Source organism: Lathyrus oleraceus, chromosome 1 (assembly GCF_024323335.1).
Source record: "Lathyrus oleraceus cultivar Zhongwan6 chromosome 1, CAAS_Psat_ZW6_1.0, whole genome shotgun sequence".
Taxonomy (NCBI): domain Eukaryota; kingdom Viridiplantae; phylum Streptophyta; class Magnoliopsida; order Fabales; family Fabaceae; genus Lathyrus; species Lathyrus oleraceus.
The window spans coordinates 287289658-287295732 of NC_066579.1; positions in this window are offsets into that span (position 1 = coordinate 287289658).

Below are 6075 nucleotides of genomic sequence, written 5' to 3' on the forward strand. Positions count from 1 at the left end.
ATGAGAACCAGATGACAGACGCTCTTGCCACTCTATCCTTCATGATCAAGTTGATTCGGTGGAACCACGCTCCCAAGATCGATGTTATGCGCCTTGATAGGGCCGCGTATGTGTTTGCTGCTGAACTGGTAGTCGATGACAAGCCCTGGTATCACGACATCAAATGCTTTCTGAAGAATCAAGAGTACCCTGCAGGGGCATCCAACAAGGACAGAAAGACTTTGAGAAGATTGGCAGGCAGTTTCTTCTTGAACAAGGATGATGTGCTGTATAAGAGGAACTTCGACATGGTCCTGCTCAGATGCGTGGATAGACACGAAGTGGACATGTTAATGCAGGAAGTTCATGAAGGCTCTTTCGGTACTCATGCCGGCGGACATGCAATGGCTAAGAAATTATTGTGGGCAGGTTATTACTGGATGACCATGGAATCTGATTGTTTCAATTATGCTCGGAAATGTCATAAATGCCAGATTTATGCTGATAAGGTGCATGTGCCGCCAAATCCTCTGAATGTGATGTCTTCGCCATGGCCGTTTGCTATGTGGGGCATTGATATGATTGGAAAGATTGAGCCGACTGCTTCTAATGGGCATCGCTTCATCCTTGTTGCCATCGACTATTTCACCAAGTGGGTCGAAGCAGCGTCTTTTGCAAAGGTCACTAGACATGTGGTTGCCCGATTCATTAAGAAAGAAATCATTTATCGTTATGGGATTCCCGAAAGAATCATTACTGATAATGGTTCTAATCTCAATAACAAAATGATGAAGGAGTTGTGCCAGAACTTCAACATTCAGCATCACAATTCTTCCCCTTATCGTCCTAAGATGAACGGTGCTGTTGAGGCAGCAAATAAGAACATAAAGAAGATTGTGCAGAAGATGGTCGTTACGTACAGAGATTGGCATGAGATGTTACCCTTCGCCTTGCATGGGTTCCGCACTTCAGTACGTACATCGACCGGGGCAACCCCTTACTCCCTTGTGTACGGTATGGAAGCAATCCTACCTGTTGAAGTGGAGATTCCTTCTCTAAGAGTCCTGTTGGATGTCAAGTTAGACGGAGCTGAATGGATTCGAACAAGGTTCAACGAGTTGAGTCTTATCGAAGAGAAGCGAATGGCAGCCATTTGCCATGGGCAGTTGTATCAGAGTCGGATGAAGAGAGCCTTTGATCAGAAAGTGCGTCCTCGGTGTTTCCAAGTCAGAGATTTAGTGTTGAAAAGGATCATTCCTCCTCAGACAAATCACAGGGGCAAGTGAACTCCTAACTACGAGGGACCATATATTGTCACCAAGATTTTTGATGGTGGAGCCTTAATGCTTGCAACTATGGATGGTGAAGACTTCACTTCCCCTGTGAACTCAGACGCAATGAAAAAATACTTCGCATGAAACAGACCCGCTGGACAATAAAAAGAATAGTCCAGGCAAAAAAGGGCATCCCGGCGAACCAAGAAAATGAAAAAGGTTCGGGAAAAAGTTAGGGATTAAAAATGAAAATATTGTACACCCGGTAAGTTGAAAACCTGAAAAGGCAACTTAGGCAAAAATGGGTATCCCAGTGGATTGAAAACCCGAAAGGGCGATCCAGGCAAAAGTTAGGGATTAAGCAAATGACTGCGTTCTGAGTAGTTCTAAATCTCATCCCGTGTCGATAACTGGAAGCTTTCGAAGGATAGGAAACAGTCCAATCACTTTTTTCAGAAAGCCGATCATCTGGAGGATCTTGAAGACGAGCGAGTCATAGCTGGATTGGAACCCGATAGAAATCCATTTCACATTGCCATTAGATTAATTGCTGTTTTTATCTTTTGTGCGATTACCTCTTTCCAGGGATTGCTTCCTGATGTAAATGCCTATTCAGAGGCCATTCAATCAATAAAATCATGTTATTCCGTATATCGCTGTGTTCATTTTCATTTTACCGTTTTGTTTGCAAAAATGACGTCCGAATTTTTGATAAACATTGCATCATGAAACATAAGAGCTTTACAGGTACATGCTTAATAAACATTTAAAATTGCTGTAAATTTTAAGTGCGTTGGATCGTCCATTCAGAACAGGAACACTCGGGGCATTTCCTTAAGGTACTCAGCAGACGATCGCGGATGTTTTGCTTCAACAGTTGGTGTTTGGTATCTTATCCCTGCAGAGCTGATCTGAGCATTGGATTCTTCAATCCTCGGAAGGTTCTCACTATTGTACCCTCACCAAGCATGTTGTTTTGGATTATACACTCCCCAGTAGAGTTGACAGTGCCAGACTGTATATCCCCATCGGAGTTGACAGTGCCAGACTGTATCTTCCCAGCAGAAGCAGCTGCTCCTCAGAGTTCGATGCCAGATCGATGATCTCGATGCCAGATTCGTGGTCTCTTTTCTTGAAGCAGAACCTCGGTACCGTATCGGTGTTTGCTTCCCCTGCTGAGTCGTCTCTCTTGCAGATTATGGTTGCCAGAACCACTGTCGCTTTCCTCAGCAGCAAGCTTTCAGAGCCATTCTCTCCCCAGTCAGAGTCTCGATATTTCGTTATCGCCAGGACACCGCATGGCCGGTTATTTCCCCACAGAGTTTATTGTGCTGTGTATCGTCGACAGCATTGCCTGGGTCCAGGAGATCGTGATCATTTCCCCAGCAGAATTCCTTGCCTCGGCTTGGCATTCTCCCCAGTATTTCGCATCCCTGCATGTAGAATCATATTGCATTGCATTCTCCCAAATCGCGTAGCATTTCCATTTTCATGGAGCATTACGCCATGGAAAAATTCAAACATACGCATGTGAAGCATAAGGCATTCTCGGTATCCCAAACGATAAACCAGAAGTTTGTTTCCAGTGCTCAGACTGAAGGTTGTTCATGACTTATTATCCCCAGCATAGGTCGTTGGCCCACGTGCCGCCTCAATTATCTTTTTTTCTATTTCTGCCGATGCTGACAGGCATGAAAGTTTTTTCGGTATTCAGACCGAAGTGGCATTCAGGCCAGTTTTCCGATATTCAGATCGAAGAAGTTTCCGACGTTCAAGTCGATGCAACTTGTGGCATTCAGGCCAGTTTTCTGGTATTCAGACCGAAGTGGCATTCAGGCCAGTTTTCCAATGTTCAGATCGAAGAAGTTTCCGACGTTCAGGTCGATGCAACTTGGGGCATTCATGCCAGTTTTCGGTATTCAGACCGAAGTGGCATTCAGGCCAGTTTTCCGATGTTCAAATCGAAGAAGTTTCCGAAGTTCAGGTCGATGCAACTTATGGCATTCAGGCCAGTTTCCGGTATTCAGACCGAAGTGGCATTCAAGCCAATTTTCCAATGTTCAGATCGAAGAAGTTTCCGACGTTCAGGTCGATGCAACTTGTGGCATTCAGGCCAATTTTCCGATGTTCAGAACGAAGAAGTTTTCGACGTTCAGGTTGATGCAACTTGTGGCATTCAGGCCAGTTTCCGGTATTCAGACCGAAGTGGCATTCAGGCCAATCTTCCGATATTCAGATCGAAGAAGTTTCCGACATTCAGGTCGATGCAATTTGTGGCATTTAGGCCAGTTTTTCCGGTATTCAGACCGAAGTGGCATTCAGGCCAGTTTCTCGGTGTTCAGACCGATGTTTGACAATCTAGTACCTTTCGATGTTCAGATCAAAGTCATTTCCAGTATTCAGACTGATGAGCGGCATTCAGGCCATGGTTATTTCTGTGTTACCATTTATTTTGGTATTCAGTCTAACATTCTTTTTCGGTGTTCAGACCGACTCTCACCGTACCAGACAGATTCTTTGTTGATGCTCAGATCAAGATTCCCGTGTTACCATTTATTTTGGTATTCAGACTACCACTCTTTTTCGGTGTTCAGACCGATTCTCACCGTACCAGACGGATTCTTGTTCAAGACCACCTCTTTGCCGATTCTGACAGGCATTGTTACTTCACTTCACTTCAGTGTAAATTTCCGAGTTTTTTATTGTATTCAATCCCTTGATACCTCGAAAGCGCGAAAGCCGCTGCTATCTCCCTTTCGGGTCTCCAGTTGATTGAATAGGGGCAGCTGTAATACCCCAAAATTTACCCTTCATTTTTTCTTGGAAGCATGGGATTATGTTTCACATTGCATTAGCATCATACTAGGTCATACTCATTGCATACTGCATTAGTGACTGGGAAATCAGGGTTTGATTGACCACTCCTTAACCAGAAGGAGCCCACACAGAGCAAGACTGAGAATTGAACTTCATTCTCCAAATATACAAGTCTCAGGGGGTTCCATATGTCTTATTATGGTCCCCAGTTCATCAGTGGAAGATTTAGAGCTCTTCGAGTGTGCATCTGGGTTTAATCAGGAGATTTGGTTTTCATGGCTACCTGCAACAGGCAAGGTTTGGTTGGAAGTGAAGGGGCTCATTCATGTCATGATTATAGAGGCATCTTGGCCTAGGAAGATCCACAATTATCTCAGAAAGATCCATTGGCAATCAGTTCTTGATCATTTTTCCCTAAAACTAGGGTTTGGCATAAAATCGGTTTATTTCTGATTCCTTGGGTGAAACTCTTTTCCATGGCCCTCCATATGTCCACAAGAGTCTACATACCAAAAATCAGCTCTTTATTTGAGCTAGAGGTGCTTCAATTGATCAATGGAATCGGGAATCAGACAGTTTGGGAAAAGTCAACTGTGGGGCCAGAAAAGTCAACTCCTGACATTTTGAAAGTGGAATCTCAAAATTCATGCCTAAGGGAGCCTACATGTGAAATTTGATCAAGGTTGGATCATGGATTCATCATTTAATCAGGAGTTGGAAAAGTTACCAAATTTGAAAATAGTTGACTTTCCATTTAGGGCAAGTTTTTATGGTTTTTGCATCCACTTTAAGCCCATTTTTCATCAAGATGCAAGCTCCATTTAAAATTTCTCCAAAATTAAAGTTGTTCCTCTTTTTCCAAGCTTTCTAGAGATATAAAGTTTGTTTCATTTGGATTAAAATTGAGAAAGTTATGCTTGGTCAAAGTAAGACATTATTTTAGGACACTTAGAAAATTTTCTAAGTCCAAAATCTTCAAGATTTGTCAAGACTTATGGGCCAGATTTCTTGCACTTCAAGGAATCTTTTGAAAATACTTTCTTCTTGACAGTTGTACCTTGCTATGTCCTCTTTCACATCCTTTTGGAATCATCCCATTTGCATCATTGGTTTGAAAGATACACTCATCTAAAGCTAGTATCATGGACTGAATTTTTTGACAGCATTTAGGCCAAACTGGCCCAACCATTTTGCAGCTATGGAACCTGAACTTTATGGCAATTTTCCACCTCTTTCCACTCATCATTTCAATTTGTGTTCAACATGAAAGATGTTAAGCTCCATGCCCTCTTTCTACTGTTTGCATTGCCTTGCCATTTGGACATGTATTCATCAAGATATAAAACCTCAAAGTCACCTATTTGGTTTGTTTTTATGCTGCAGCCAAACAACCAGGTCAGACCACAAAAACGACCAGCCCTTGCATTTCCTCATTTGGCCATTTACTTTATGGTCACTCACTTAAGTTTTGCTACAATTAAATTTCCTAATACCATCTCACTTTTGCACACTTTGTTCATAACTCAAAACCAACATTCCAAGCCCATTTAGAACATTTAAACCCTACATATATAAGCACATAAACCCTAATCTGAAGTGGAGGCTGCCACTACTTTCAAGAAAGCAAGGCAAGAGGAAAAGACCAAGTTTCATTCCATTGCATTTCCACAAGGTTCTTGAAGTTTCAAAGCATCTCATTTTTCTTCCATCTTCAAGGGGCAGTGGACCTTACATCCACTAGGTAAGCATCTTTTCACTCTCTTCCATGGTAATATTTCATGCTCACACCATGCCATGCTTATGCTTACTACTTGTCTCTTGCATGCTATCCATCCATGTTTCATGTTAGTTTTCATTTATGCCATGCTTGTTCCATACTTATTTTCCATGTTAATACCATGCCATGATTGTTTGTAAAGCCCTCAACATGAAGCATGTTCATTAAGCTTTGAGTTTGTAACATTATTTTCGGTTGTATCCATGTTCATGAAGCCACCTTGTTGTT